At 40.0% G+C, this 16,209-nt stretch overlaps 1 protein-coding gene across 1 annotated transcript in view; it reads right to left on the bottom strand.

Moving 5' to 3' along the window:
- CAVIN2 (caveolae associated protein 2) overlaps positions 1-16,209 on the bottom strand; it is a 48,813-nt gene that overhangs the window by 15,900 nt on the left and 16,704 nt on the right. The gene's annotated exons all lie outside the window — the stretch shown is intronic.

Here is a 16,209-nt window from a genome sequence, read left to right as displayed (position 1 = left end):
TTTTATCTGTTGTTGGTATAACTAATTTGATTGTCATCTATACATATTTTTAATCATTTGATCAGTTTATTGAAGTTTTTGTCAAATAAACAATCATGACATAGTTACATTTCAATGATTTCTGATGGAAACAGCAACATTTATTATCTTACAGGTTGTCATGATCAGATTTACAGTGCAATGAGACATTGAAAATACAGTATATCTGATAAGATCTACAATGACATTGCAGTAATATGGGAATCAACAGTAAAGGGCATTTAAAAAAGATATCCTTATATATTGAATCGGTTAGACACTAATACAAAGTAATGACATGGGCAGTGAGGTGAAATCTGGGTGATACCAGCAGAGGTACATTCACAGAAGGTGCATAATCAATCGGTATGTGGGTGCATAGGGGCGGAAAACTTCATGAAGTTTTGTGCTCTGAGTTAAGGAGGAAGGATGAAGGATTAAGGATACCTTGTTCGCCATTTGGATGTGTAAGCGATACCCAGCTTGCCCATGTTGTCTGAAATTTCCTAGACTTCATTGAGGAATCTAGGGACATTCTCTCGTACATGTAGAATTGTTGCACTTTGCCTTTAAGTTGAGTGAAAGATGGGCAACCTGGAGTTTTCCAGTTTGTCGATATTAAGTTTCTAGCGGCTAATATAACAAGCGCTATCAGTTGGTGATGGATATGGCTAATGTTTGTATCAGGCAACAGAAGAAGACATGTGGAAACTGTCAACGTGAAGTTCTATACCCCCAAAAATCTCAGCGTTTTCTGAACGTCGCCCCACAGTGGACGAATCCCGCTACACTTCACTAATACACAAATATGTCCCATCTAGGCCCCTACGGTCTGCCGGAGACTTATGTCTAACCTCTGTTCATACTCCTAGGTCTGATGCTCACCTTAAAGACTTCTCTAGGGAAGGCCCTTCCCCTCTCTGTTAGACTCTCACCCAATCTCCACTCCATCAAAAAATCTTTGAAAACGTCCTTCTTTAGGAAAGCATATCAATTAAACTGTGAACAGCTTTCCCTCCCCGCACCCTGATTCCTCTCCTGAAATGGCCATTAAAACAAAATACTAAGCCCTCAATGAGTACTATCCTGTAAGCTCATTGAGCAGGGCCCTCAATCCATCTGTTCCTGTGCATCAAACTTGTCTGGTTACAGAAATGTGTCTGTTAGTCCACCCATTGTACAGCGCTACAGTAATAATAATAATGAAAATTGAAATCTATATATAGTGTAAATTGGATTAGCCATATTAGTCCAGTAGACAAGATGCCAAAATACCAGAGTATTACAGTATGCAACGAGGAAGAGATGAGAACTCTCAGAAGCTTGTGTTTGAAATAATATGTTAGTCCAATAAAAAAAAGGTATCATTGCATACTGTAACACTCTGGTATTTTGGCATCTTATACATACATACATCCTATATCCTTGAACTAATATATTTATTTGACTCTAATAAGACTTTTTCGTTGCAATTCCAAAAATACTTCCAAAATCCAAAAAGATAAATATAAACATTTTACAAAATCCCTACTGACCCATGGAGGGCACAGAGGGCATATACTGGCTGGCACATTTTGCATCTAAACAATGCTTTCTCAACAAGCATTGGCTGTTCTCTTGAGGTGAGCATACTTCAAAATTATGCTGAATACATAATTTATTTTTGTGATATATCATGTATTCAATGTTTTTGGGGATGACATGGGAACGTGATATTATTGTAGTTGAAGCATAAAATTGCTGCCCCATATATACATATTTACACACGTATAATCTTAAACAGACCTTTACCATGGTTTACCCAAATTCTGAACAGATTAGCTGCTGTTTATTATATTTCTCAGTGCATAATTTCACACAGAAACTAATCTTTGCATTTTGGCATGCACAGTTAATTTATTTCCCAGTAAATCTTACTGCTGATGTGCTTTTCCTCTGTGTAACCTGATCTTTTGAACAAAATAAGGAATACAATGAAATACACGTTTCTGTTCTCAGTGTCATACACTTTCATAAGCATAGCGAACATGAAAACATTTTATATAATATAACATCAATCTGCAGATACTTCTGTATGTTATGTTGTGACAGGCCACCCGATATACAAAAATGACAGAGAAGTTAAGATTAACCCCTTAAGGACACATGACGTGTGTGACACGTCATGATTCCATTTTATTCCAGAAGTTTGGTCCTTAAGGGGTTAATTTATAGTTCTATTATTTCAATTAGGCTTTGTATAGCTCAGCAGTATTTTACATTTATACAATGGGGTTAATTACCTATATGTAATTGGTGGACAAATACAAATACAAGGTTACAATCTCTACTTGATAGTTTTAACTATATACATGTTGACCATGCGCAATTTATTAAGTAAAGCTATTGCTCTTTGGTGCACTCATCATTATTATTATTATTATTATTATTATATTATTTATAGAGCGCCGTCAAATTCTGCAGCGCTTTACAATGGGTGGACGAACAGACATGTAGTTGTAACCAGACAAGTTGGACACACAGGAACAGAGAAGTTGAGGGCCCTGCTCAATGAGCTTACATGCTAGAGGGAGTGGGGTAAAATGACACAAAAGGTAAGGATAGTATTAGACTAGTGACAGTTGCAGAAGAGGAATCAGTTGGGAGCTATTAAGAGTTTAATTGATACGGTTTTATGAAGAAGTGGGTTTTTAATGATTTTTTGAAGGAGTGGAGACTAGGTGAGCATCTAAAGGAGGAGGGAAGCGAGTTCCACAGGAACGGTGCAGCCCTCGAGAAGTCTTGAAGGCGAGCATCAGAGGTGGGAGTACGGACAGAAGATAGACGTAAGTCTTCAGCAGATCGTAAGGGCCTAGAAGGGACATACTTGTGTATAAGGGAGGATAGATAGGTGGGAGCAGCATTATGTAGACATTTGAAAGCAAGAACCAGTATTTTAAATTGAGCTCTATATTTTATAGGAAGCCAATGTAGGGACTGACAGAAGGGTGAGGCATGGGAGGTACGGGCGGACAGGAAGATGAGCCTCGCCGCCGCATTCATTATGGACTGTAACGGCGCAAGTTGGGAGCACGTAAGACCACTGAGAAGCGGATTACAGTAGTCAAGGCGAGAAAGTACAGTGGAATGGACCAACACCTTAGTCGCATCTGGCGTTAAGTAGGGTCAGATGCGCGCAATGTTTTTGAGATGGAAATGACAGGATTTGAAGATAGAGTGAACATGAGGTTTGGAGGAGAGGTCGGAGTCAAAGAGAACACCTAGGCAACGAGCCTGCGTGGTGGAGCTTATGGTAGCACCATTGACTTGGAGGGAGACAGATACAGGAGTAACAACACTTGAGGGAGGAAAGACCAGAATTTCAGTTTTGGTCAAGTTTATTTTAAGGAAGTGGGCAGCCATCCAGTTAGAAACAGCAGAGAGACAGTCAGAGACACTAGGCAAGAGGGACGGCATGGTGCAGCACATGTAATACTTTCTAAGATGGACACAAAATGTTTAATAAACTTTAATACCAAAATAGATCTTTAAGAATAATCTGTTTTGATTATTTAGCAGACTTCCGTATAATTTTTTTAAGATAACTTTGCTTGTTTAGTATTAATGTGGTTCTGTCAGCCCCAGTCCCCTCCAATATGAGTATTTAATGAAGGTATCATCTTTCTGAGATACTCATTGACCGTTTTGGAATTTTACTATAATTCCAACCCAATCCAGTGGCGGATCCGGACAGGGTGGAAGGGGGAAGGAAATTGCACCTCTCCCCGAGAAAATAGTACAGCGCTCCCTTTCCCTTGCCTCCATGATGGCTTTCAATGTGGATCAAATGGAAGTGAACCAAACCAGTTTGGGAAGTGTTCAACCACAATATTTATAAGTAAACCCTAACCTAATCAAATAAGACATTGCACCCAGTTACGTGACTGTTTGAGCATTCATATTATTCATGTAATTCTTTTTCTACTGTAAATTTTTAGGAACCAAGAAAACAACAAAATTAAGTCATTTATAAATGGGATTTTCCAGATCACAAATAGCCTACTGAGTTTTCTTTTGAATTATTACTTTTTTCTTTCTAAATTACTTTACTCATGCCACTATATAGTTTAAAGCAACTAATGGAAAGTGATTGACTTTTAGCATGTAAATGCATGCATTTCCTCTTTATTTCTGAACAATCCTGAGCATAATTGTACAAAGTGAGTTATTGTATTTTACAAAATGTTTTTAAGTCAATCATTATTCAGCACAACACTTAAGAACACACAGAATGTATTATTTTCTCCGTAGCCCTGAGTGAGTCAATTTACAGCCTTGTTTGGTACACCAGGCTTCAAACGCTAGTGTTGCCAAGCTATTTTCAACTATTTGCAAGACATTATCACAGTTAGTAATTCCAATTATGCCTTAAAGGAAGCCTGTTTTTCAAAACAGTGATCTAGCCAGAAATAACTCATTTTCATCGTGTGTGCCATCAGGTAAAAATAGCAGGACAATTAATTAAGCTCTCTTCACAGAGTGAATTTACCCTCGGGTAGGAACATTTAATGAGATTACTCCTGTTCGCTGATGTTAGCCTGGCTCACATTCAGGAGTTAATGACCAGAAGAATGGACACAGGACAGGTTCAGTAATCAGTAAACTGAGCTACAATTTATTAAGGCAGTTTCCAAGTTGGTAACATTATTTTGGCAGAGCACTGTGTTACTTTCAGAGAAATACAAGATATTTAATTGCAAATGGTATTCAAATATAAACATTAATAAGGTTAAAATGGAGATTGGTGGTAATTAGAGAAATTAGTTTTGATTTGTTTAATAGAAAAGTAGATAACGTCTCCATTTCTTTAATGCACTCTAATGCAAGGATTGGATTTATTTCTACATAACAGAACATAACAAATATGCCAATATGTAATTTTTTTTAAAACACATCATAATAATGCGACATGATATATTTGTGTCATAATTGTATAGCTCTATTCCGGAAATAATCTTAAGGGGCCCCCCTTAATTCTTGTGAACCTCTGAGCCACAAAAGATATTGATTTTTTGCTTCAGGTAAGATAATTTGCCAGTATTTATTTCATCTGGAATTATTGGAGCTCTCTTACATAATGTGTACACATCTGAAATATTATCACAGAGAATAGTTAGACAGAAGTTGGCCTGGAGGTGGAGTACACAGACATCACCTCTGCAACAATATGTTTAACGTGTTAGATAACCTCTCCAATCCCACCCCCACAAAAAAACAAAACATTAAATATTTCACACAAATAAAATCTTTACGAAAAGCTCATAAAGACTGTGTTGGAATTTCAAACCATTTGAAAGATATGCAAATACAAAGTATTAATTGGATTGGCTGAAAGCACTCAGTTGACACTGCCAAGTTAATGAATGACAGTATCAACAACTGGTTTCTGCAGGAATCATGAAAACCCAGGGAAAGAGCCTTTTACTAAGAAAATCCAATGCCCATTTTACCAGGAGAATACGGGAGCTTTACTTGATGTTATAATGGAGCTTTAGAACTGTGGAGTTTGGAAGTAGCATTCCAAGTGGCAGTGGAACTCGGCAATAATTTTCTTGATTGCACAAAGTGAAAGGTGATTTAATGTTTAGTTATATATTTTGAAAAAATGATTTAGGAATTTTAAAATGAAAGTATATTATTCACGTTTGAATGTAGGTTTACATGCAACTTCCCACAAAACAAGCATCAAAGCAAGAGCTGAACGTAAGTAAAATATTTAGAACTTTTAAGGCTAAAATTTTTTTTTCTAGTGATACCACTGAATTCATTTTAGATATCCTTATTTAAATGTCTTAAAAGCTACGTATGTCTTGAAGATAACGGGCTATCTTTTTTTTTTCATCTTACTTAAATGATAAATCATCAGTCCTCACAATATTAAATCTGTTGTTATTCTCAGATCTTCTAAGGTTGCCTTGAAGCATTTTAAAATATGCCCTTTTTTTCCTCATACATAAATCCATTGTAAATAACAGCCTGAAACTAAACCTGTCAGGACAGGTCCACCTTTCAGAGAACAGCGCCTAAAGCAATGACTATATTCATTCTAAAGATTATTTCAGGATCTGCTCCAGTGCTACCACAATAGCAATGGACTAGGGATCCTGATCCCTCCTGCCTCCTACCATTCAAAATTATCCATGCCTTGTAACACTTTCCCTAGCAGCTCTATTGCCAGCACACTGACATCGGAATGGAGTGATAGAGGTCACCCCATTCCTGTACTTCTCCTGCAATTGCCAGATGCATTTGCTAGTGGAGTGTTCACTGTAACTAAAGTGTGACAAATAGCAGGAGACTGGACAGAAGGAGGATTCTTCTACTCTCCCTGTCACTCAGTTGTTGTCATAGAAGTCTATGCCATTTTCAGAGACCTATACGTCAACCATTGCTCAATAGGTGGAAGGACCTCCCTATTTAGAATCTGTTCTTGCTTAACACCTATATGTTTTCTAGACTTTCTGCTAGCACAATATCATGCTTACTGTTATCCACTGACTATTTTTTTGTGTAGAACTCTCATTGTGTATTTGTGCATTATGAATTAGTCACACACACTATATCCTCTAACATTTATTAAAATGAGCCCTATTTCAACATGCAAACAGTATATTGGGGGTAATTTTGATTTTTTAACTATCTTACCTCAACTGGATTTTTTTTTAATTTTCGTCTATGTTATATTTGGTGTATTTATTAAGATTATATGATATATTGAAATAGCTGAAATAATACAACCAGTGTCTGATCAAGTGGAATGCAGTTCTGAATTTTATATTTCTGTCATTCTATCATTCAGTGGGTTCAACTGTATCCTTTACCATTCCAATGCCAAACTCAGATACACTTTGTTACCATAACAGTTCTGTTATATCAACAGGGAGGCATCCACATTCATCTAATAAATGAAACCAGAGCACAGCTGGACCTGAGGCTGGCAACCCCTTACATAAATTTAGAAAGCAATTTAATCCAGGCACTCAAGATACAAGAAGGTAGCAGATTTATTTGGAGAGTCAGAACATAAACAGCAACATTTTTACCTCCAATCAGGTCTTTATCAATCTTGATCAAGACCTCATTGGAGGTTGAAACGCTTCTGTTTATGTTCTGACTTTCCACATAAATCTGTTACCTTCTTGTACCTTGAGTGCCTGGATCACATTGCTTTCTACGGATATATCAACTTGTCTTGAAGGTGTTAAAACTGTGATCTGCTTACTATGTGTGGTGTAAAGAAGAGCGGGAAAACATGATACCAAAGAATGGCTTTAAATACCAGATGCTGATACTTCAAACTAATGTTAACTTATGCAGTTTAGAGCGTCTTTGATGTTATCTCTTTACCTTCTCATGGGACATTATCTATCCATGAATGACTTATCTCATTGTTTATAATGCAGCAGATTTGTGAAAAGCAACATGCAGAACACTTAATTATCCTTTTGGCAGATGAATTTCACAAGAATGTGCCGCCTGCCCTCCAGTTGCAAAGTATACCAGAAGAATTCTTGCATTAAACATAGCTATCCTTTTCATATTGTCAAATAAAATAAGCTGACATTCCAGATTGCACACTGTGATGGAAAATTATATTCCCAGGAGGTTTTACAATACATTCTCTGCTACAACGGGGTTTAAACAATCATTTTAGGTTGTGCTATTTTGCATTTTTGTGATTTTACTATGTTACATTTCAAGTCATAGCTAGTATAAAAAGCTCCCTGTCCAAACATTTACATTGTGCCTACTTTAATGACATTTGTGTGCTTTGATACGTAATCCTTGGATTCATTTTTTTTTCCATATTTACTTTCAATCCAAAATCTTTCAAAATATGTAGTGTTCCCAGATCAGTGTGTGTATTAAAACTGATGTTGAACAGGAACACTGAAATGAAGGAGGACCTGTGACATTCCCCCTATTATTCATATAGATCTGTGTAGTTAGTTGAGAGTTAAAAGGGAATCTGTCACTTTTGGTTGTCTATGCAATTTTTTACAAAGACCCCTGAGAGTGACAGATCCAGTGTAGGTCCGATGTTTGCTAAGTGCAGGGGAATGTAAGTTTCACTTAATTCAAAAGGTTGCTCAAGGTTGCCACCATCTTTGCTCTGCAGGTTCACTTTAGCTCATGGCGCTTAAGTTGCCAGGAGCCTTGTCAGTGCTGTACTTTGTGGTCTATGGAGGATCCTATAAAATCGCAGAAGCCTCCGTAGACAATGCCTGAATCCCCCAGCTGCCAATTGTGAAGGCTCCTGGAATTTGACCAAAGTTGACGGCAGGGCCTTTAGTCAATCTCAGGCTTGTACAAGAGACAAAGTATGGTGGATTGCTCTCCACCTCCTCTGATGTCAGCATGTCATGTGCACATTAAGCCTTCCCGAGAGGAAAGCATTTAATCAATACTTTCCTATGAAATTTTCCAGATGTTGGATGTCCAGAGTAAAAGTTCATGAAACGCCAGGAAGTGCCTTTTAATCCTGCAATGTAAACACCGCAGTTTCGTACACTGCATAAAACGCTTTGCGAATCGGAGCCCCCGTCTTCTATACTCACCCATCGCAGGGGGACTGCCTGACATCCATTAATATATAATTATATTTATTAATATAGGAGGAACTAGGTTTTTGGATCTACATCAAAAACAAATGTGCGAAAGGCTGAATTTGATATATTTCTCCTTTCAGCTATGTAAACTATGATGCCACATGTACAGGTTTCATAGCTTGATTGTGGTAACAGCTAACAGCATTAGGACATTCACAGTTAAAATGCCATGCAGAGCCTGGAAATAACGTTTCTTAATTTCTAACTCTTTTGTAGATTTTATTCATTAATTTACATTTCATATATAGATACTTGATGTGATGAAAGCCCTGTTTTTCCTGAACAAAATGATATATAAGAAGTGTGGGTGTACTTATTATCAATGAGGTAGATTATGGTTAAACAGGCACATAGTCAAATTCTAGGATTTGTTTTGGTTTTGTTTTGGTCAGAACTTGTACAATTTCCTCCATTCCTCTAGCCTTAAAGGGTTAAGCTAGAATTCCTCTTCCTTTAATCTTCACAATTGTGATGACAGATGTATGGTTTTGAAAATCTACAACAATTACTGACACTTTTCTAAACTCCCCGGTAGTTCCTCTGGAAAAGTAGCAATACATAAGAAGAGTTTATAACATCCATACAGAAGTGTACACAGGCACAAGTAGATGTAGAGAAAAAATTGAATTGTTCGCACAAATAAATTAAGAGGCTGCTGCATACTGAATCAAACACTCTACTATTGGAAGTTATAGGACTACCAGGAGCAACTGAAAAATAAAAGTTGAAAAATCTGTTTATTTATTTTTGAACACAAAACAATACTGGGATATTAAAGGAATACTCCAAGTGCCATAACTACTAATCAGCCCTGGTTCATCAAGTTGTAAGTAGACAAACTGTTATCTGAGCTCCACTGTAATATTATGTTACTGTCACGAACACACCCTACTTCAAGACTGTACGTGACATAGTCGTTGTGGTGAAGGGGTTAAAGTTCACTATTTGTCTCCACTAGAACGGAAATAATGATAAATTCCCACTTAACACAACCCACAATTAAGCATAATCATATAAATATTACTATTTTAAAGCTACCACCACCCAGGTAAATCAATAATAAAAACTCACCAAATGTAATTTAGCACAATATCTATGTAATTGCAAAATACTAACTAGTCTCTTCCGGTAACATGATTCTTTACCAGACAAAGGCAGAGCTTAATAAAGGAATATTTATTATGAGTAAAAAAATAGTCACAGTGCATACAAAAATATAGATGACAATCAAAATTATTCACACCAACAACAGATAAAAACAAAAGGGATACAATAACAGAAAGTCCTAATCACTTACTCAGCTCTTCAAGGTAAATACTTCTGCCCCAGGGGGTCTCTGGTAGGAAATATGGTGACTCGCTTAGAATTAGATTCTGGCCCCAAGCAAGTACAATGCACCCTTCAGGATCATTAGAGATATACCCTGTGGATTACCATGCCTCACCCAGAGGTGGAGTTAAGGCATCTATAAGAGAAACTAAGTGACCACCCCCTTGTGTCCAGATCCACATCAATCCAAATGGAAACATTTGGTTCTATCTTCTCTTATATACCTACCACAGAAATAATAATTGCATCTACAAATGTGTTATTATTTTCCCATTCCATAGATACGTTACACTTCTTACTTGTGACCCAATATAGCAAACATCACAATCCCTTCCCCTATGGTTAAGTTATGCCAGCCATGCTTGGGCTTGTTTTTCTGTTGGATATTATACTGGAACAAGGCTAATGGTCATTAGCATATCAAAGGACCCCTATCTAAGAGGAAGCCTAGATAGTTAGAGAGTTAGTTTATATGTAAACCAGACTTCCAGGCCACTTACGTGTGACTTCTCACAGCTTACAGAGCTTTTGATTAATCAAAGGGTCAATGCATATGGTAGACTATCCAGGGATGTATTTAGCCCAAGGCAAACTAATGGCCAAATGCACACTGAGATGTCCCCTGTGATTCCCCTGTCATGGAGAGGGGGCGGAAGAGCTGAACTGCTGGCCAGCTAATAGAGACCCTAATAGAGACCCCCATCTCTCCCCCCTAGGCGGCGCGGGAACTGTGATCTTTCTGCTCTGCTCCCTCACACAACTTTTACTGATGCCGTGGGAGCCGGAATATGACGTCATTCCTGCTCCCGGCATCAGTAGACAGCCCACGCATGGCGCAACGGGGCAGAGCGATAACAGCTCCCTCGCCGCCTCGAATGGTAAGCCGCCCGCCTCACAGCAGCCCCACTGGACCCCAGGGACAGATCCACACCAGCTCTCCAGGTAGGGAGGCTGGGTGGAAAATTTTTAATTACATTAATACGTTGTGAGTGTATGTGAGTGTGTGTGTGTGTATGTCTGTGAGTATATGTGTGTCTGAGTGTGTGTATGTCTGTGAGTGTGTGTGTCTGTGAGTGAGTGTGTGTATGTCTGAGTATGTGTGTGTATGTCTGTGTGTCTGTTAGTGCATGCGTGTGTCAAATCAGTGAGAGTCTCTGATTGTGTGACTGTCAGTGTGTCTGACAATGAGTATCAGTGTGTGTCTGTCAGTGTGCGTGTGTGTCTGTCAATGAATGAGTGTGTGTCAAATCAATGAGTCTGTGTTAGTCATTGAGTGTATGTGTGCCCAGGTTTAGTCATGCCTAGGGCAGTGCAAACCTAAAATACACCACTGAAACTTTCACATTCCTATGCAATTCACACTACCCCTTCTGTCATCTGACCTCGTGGGGGTCCTACCTTCAAAGAGGGATTAAGGCTAAAAACCTTCCATACAATCAAATTAACCCCTTTTTGAAATTTTCAATAAAACCTCTACCAGGCAGGCAGATCATCTACGCACTACACAACTACACAATATTCCATAGTGCAATAATGAATTATGCACCCTTGCCATGACAGTGTCAGGGTACCTGAGGTCTCTACCTCTGAGAGAGGTGGAGACTTAGAGGTTTATCCATCCGGACGTGCCATTTCTCCCGTTCCTCGCGGTCTTTCCAGTCACTTATACAACGACCGCGAGGAATCCACGTCCTTTTCTAACAGGACGCTCGATACGTGACGTCATGACGCCAATCATGAGCGACCTGCCAATCAAGTGTCCGACACCCTATCGGTACTTGTTGGAGGCGTGGTTGCTTTCCGGAGCCAGGGTATTTAAGCTTACTTCTCCCTTCAGCTCATTGCCCTGTCGTGGTTCTAGCTTGTCTAGTCACTCAGTGCTCTGGTATTCTAGTTTGCTCTATTGGTTTTGACTCGGCTTGTTGTACTACCTTGCTTATCTCTGTTATCCCTTGACCCGGCTTGTCCTCTCGCTTATCTGTCTTCTCGTTTCCTTGACCTCGGCTTGTCTTTGACCATTCTCTATTACTCTCGGTACGTTAGTCCGGCCATTCTAAGGTCCGGTATACGCACCTTTCCACTCTTTGTACTCTGCGTGTTGGATCCCTGTCCCGATCCTGACATTACGACAGGGCCAATGGATCCTGCAGGTACAAACAGTCAGCTTGGTTCTTCTGATCCCAGGTTTGACGCCATGGAGCACAGGATGGATCAGATGGCGCTAGCACTACAGGCATTATTGTCCCGTGCTAGTAACCCACCTGAGGAGACGCGTACTCCTTCTATTTCTCCTGCAGGCTCAGGTCTAGAGGTAGCCACTGTAGGTGCTTCTTCCCGTATTACTCCACCAGTACGTTATGGTGGGTCACCAGAGAAGTGTCGTGGCTTTCTAAACCAGATTAGCATCCACTTCGAATTACAACCCCGCTCTTATCCTACAGATAGAGCGAAGGTTGGATTTGTTATTACCTTGCTCATTGAGAAAGCCCTGAGATGGGCCAATCCTTTATGGGAGAATGATAATCCATTAGTCTATAATTATAATGCCTTTGTAGCTGCTTTTAGAAGAACTTTTGACCCTCCTGGTAGAAAGGTCAATGCAGCTAGATTACTGTTGCGCCTTAGACAGGACAGTCGAACACTTGTGGATTATGCACTAGAGTTCAGGTCCTTGGCGGCAGAAGTTAAGTGGAACGAACAGGCTTATATAGATGTGTTTCTGAATGGATTATCAGATGTAATTCTTGACGAGGTCGCTACTAGAGAACTCCCTGAGAATTTGGAGGATTTAATTTCTTTTATATCTCGTATTGATGAACGCCTAAGAGAGAGGCAGAACACTCGAGATAGGACCCGTAGACCCTCCTTTAAACTAGCTCCTACCTTTCAAAGTTCTGAGCTCGAGGCCTTACGTTTTCCTGAACCTATGCAGATAGGTAATACTCATCTCACAGAGGAGGAGAGACAGTACAGGAGAAGGGAGGGTTTATGTATGTATTGTGGAGTTAGAGGTCATTTACGCCTAAATTGTCCTACTCGTTCGGGAAACGCTCGCACCTAAGTTTCTCTAGAGGACAGGCCTTGGGTGTTTCTATTTTGTCCTCTATTCACAACTACAAAGAGCACAGGCTTCTGTTACCCGTTTCTTTAACTTGGGAGAAGGGAGTAGTAGAGACCATGGCACTAATCGATTCTGGAGCTGCTGAGAGCTTTATTGACCAGGTTTTTGTTGCCAAGCATGCTATCCCATCCCAGTTAAGGGAGACACCACTGGCTGTTGAAGCCATCGATGGCAGACCGTTACTTGAGCCTGTTATTTTCCGTGAAACCATACCGGTTAACTTAACTGTTGGCGTCCTACATAGAGAGGACATATCCTTACTGCTCATTTCTTCTCCGTCTATTCCCATAGTCCTGGGGTACTCCTGGTTGAGGAGACATAACCCTATCATTAATTGGGAGTCAGGGGAGATAGTCTCGTGGGGACAGAATTGTCAAGAGAGATGTTTGCGGAAGGTCTCACCTCTCTGCTCAGCCAACACCTCGGCTAACTCTGTTTACCCTACAGAGACACAAATACCGTCTCAGTACTTAGATTTAAAGGCAGTATTTGATAAAAAGAAAGCCGATACCTTACCCCCACACAGGTCCTTTGATTGCAAAATTAACCTACTCCCTGGTACCATGCCGCCCAGGGGTCATGTATACCCGTTATCTACAAAAGAGAACTCAGTTCTGGAGGAGTATATTCATGAAAATTTAGACAAGGGATTCATTAGGAGATCCTCCTCTCCTGCCGGGGCTGGATTTTTTTTTGTTAAAAAGAAGGATGGTTCTTTAAGACCTTGTATTGATTATCGAGGTCTGAATAAGATAACCATTAGAAATGCCTATCCGATTCCCTTGATTACTGAACTTTTTGATCGTTTAAAGGGTTCTACTATTTTCACCAAGTTAGATCTCAGAGGGGCATATAACTTGGTGAGAATCCAGCAGGGACACGAGTGGATGACGGCGTTCAATACTCGATATGGTCACTATGAATATACAGTAATGCCTTTTGGGTTATGCAATGCTCCAGCTGTATTTCAGGATCTGATAAACGAGGTTCTTAGGGAATTTCAGCAGGAGTGCGTCATTGTATACCTAGATGATATACTCATACATTCTAGTGAGATCGAGACTCATCACAAACAAGTCAGGAGGGTTTTGCACAAACTTCTCCAACATGGCTTGTACTGCAAGTTGGAGAAATGTAGCTTTGATCAAGCCCAAGTAAATTTCCTTGGTTATGTGATTTCGGGGGAAGGATTTAAGATGGATCCAGATAAACTCCAGTCCATTCTAGAGTGGCCTTTACCCAAGGGTCTTAAAGCTGTCCAGAGATTTATTGGTTTTTCTAATTATTATAGGCGCTTTATTAAGGGTTACTCTTCAATTATCGCGCCTATCACCAACATGACCAAACAGGGGGCTGATACTAAGAATTGGACTACTGAAGCTCTCCTTGCTTTCAAAACTCTCAAGGAGCTTTTCGCTTCCGCTCCAATTTTAGTACACCCTAACACTTCTCTGCCTTTCCTACTTGAGGTAGACGCCTCAGAGACAGGTATAGGTGCTGTCCTATCCCAAAGGTTAGGCGTTGATAAACCATTACATCCATGTGGATTTTTTTCTAAAAAATTGTCTGGTGCTGAAAGCAGATATGACATTGGTGACAGAGAATTACTAGCGGTTATCAAGGCTTTAAAAGAATGGAGACATTTATTGGAAGGGACATTACATCCTGTTACCATTTTAACAGACCACAAGAATTTGTCATATATTGGAGAGGCTAAGCGATTGTCCTCCAGGCAGGCTCGTTGGTCGTTATTTCTTACCCATTTCAATTACGTTCTCACTTACAGACCTGGTTCGAAAAATTCTAAAGCTGATGCTCTATCTCGCCAATATGAACCTTCTGTTTCAGCTGAACCGCTTCTGTCCTCCATTGTACCCAAATGCAATATTATTGCTAATACTAGTCTCAAAATCCATTCTCCGTTACTTGACCAGATCATGAAGTCACAACATTTGGCACCCAGACACACTCCTGAGGGAAGAAACTTTGTCCTTCCGGAACTCCAACTGGAGCTCTTACAATGTTTCCACGAAAGTAAAGTAGCTGGCCATCCTGGCATTCGCAAGACATATGCTCTGATCTCCAAGGATTTCTGGTGGCCTTCCTTACGAAAGGATATTAAAGAGTTCATCGCAGCTTGTGAGACTTGTGCCAAGACTAAACAACCTCATACTTCTCCATGTGGCCTGTTACACCCCTTGGACATTCCAGAGAAACCATGGTCCTGTCTATCCATAGACTTTATTGTAGAATTACCTGCTTCCAAGAAACAGACTGTTATTCTCACAGTAGTGGATAGATTCACTAAAATGGCCCATTTCGTGCCATTACCCAAACTCCCGACTTCTCCTGAATTGGCAGAGATTTTTGCGAGAGAAATTTTTCGCTTACATGGTATTCCTTCAGAGATTGTTTCTGATAGAGGCTCTCAATTTGTCTCGCGATTCTGGAGATCCTTCTGTTCTCAATTAGGCATCAAATTGAACTTCTCCTCTGCCTATCACCCTCAGTCTAACGGAGCTGCTGAACGTACCAATCAAAAGATTGAACAATATCTACGCTGCTTTGTTTCCGAACACCAGGACGATTGGGTCGGTTTGATTCCTTGGGCAGAGTTCGCACACAATAACCTTGTTTGTGATTCCACTCGTTCTAGCCCCTTCTTCATGAACTATGGCTTTCATCCTTCTATTTTTCCTTCGGTCTCCTCTTCTCAGGGAGTACCGTCGGTCGATGATCATGTCGCCAATCTGAAGAAGTTGTGGGATCAGACTCGTCAAATTCTTCTGCATAATTCTGCGTTGGTAAAAAAACACGCTGATAAGCGCAGAAGGGCGGCTCCTGTTTTTGTTCCTGGGGATAGGGTGTGGCTGAGTACTAGGAACATTCGTTTAAAAGTTCCATCCATGAAATTTGCTCCTCGTTACATAGGTCCTTACAGGATCCTCACTCGTATCAACCCGGTTGCGTATCGCCTAGCTCTGCCACCTGCTTTACGCATCCCGAACTCCTTTCATGTGTCCTTGTTGAAGCCATTAATCTGCAACAGATTCTCCTCTAAGGTTTCTTCTCCTCGTCCTGTTCAGGTGGAGG

Source organism: Pelobates fuscus, chromosome 8, assembly GCF_036172605.1.
Source record: "Pelobates fuscus isolate aPelFus1 chromosome 8, aPelFus1.pri, whole genome shotgun sequence".
NCBI lineage: Eukaryota > Metazoa > Chordata > Amphibia > Anura > Pelobatidae > Pelobates > Pelobates fuscus.
The sequence above is the reverse complement of the archived record's forward strand: the minus strand, read 5'-3'. Positions and strand labels throughout refer to the sequence as shown.